A 432-nucleotide genomic window follows, 5' to 3' on the forward strand; every position below is an offset into this window, starting at 1 on the left:
GTCACATCACCCGGGGTTTGATCACTGCAGGACGTCTGCCTTTAGCGTCTAGCACTAATTCACCGGCACCGCCCCTTTCTGAGACGCCGGCCAATCAGCGGTGGGCTCCCAACGTCCTCTTTTTGCCTGCTCCAGGGGTTGTGGCAGCACAATTGACCCTTGTTCTCCAATAGGGCTTTTAAATAACTCCACTCATGCCATTTTTAAACCAGGCTGAGTTTAGAGAGATGGCTTTTGCAAAACAATAGTTATTTTCAGAGCGGGCCTCAAACGTGACATCTTTTCAGCTCAATTACAGAGTTAAGCACCTTCATAAGAGCATGTAATAATGTGTATCGGGCTTTGATAGGTGAAAGAGACACTGCAAAAAGTCAGTGTTCAAAAACAAGAAAAAAAAAAAGAAAAATGAGGGGTATTTTATTTGAATTAAGC

This window comes from Entelurus aequoreus, linkage group LG12, assembly GCF_033978785.1.
Source record: "Entelurus aequoreus isolate RoL-2023_Sb linkage group LG12, RoL_Eaeq_v1.1, whole genome shotgun sequence".
In the NCBI taxonomy this organism is placed as follows: Eukaryota; Metazoa; Chordata; class Actinopteri; order Syngnathiformes; family Syngnathidae; genus Entelurus; species Entelurus aequoreus.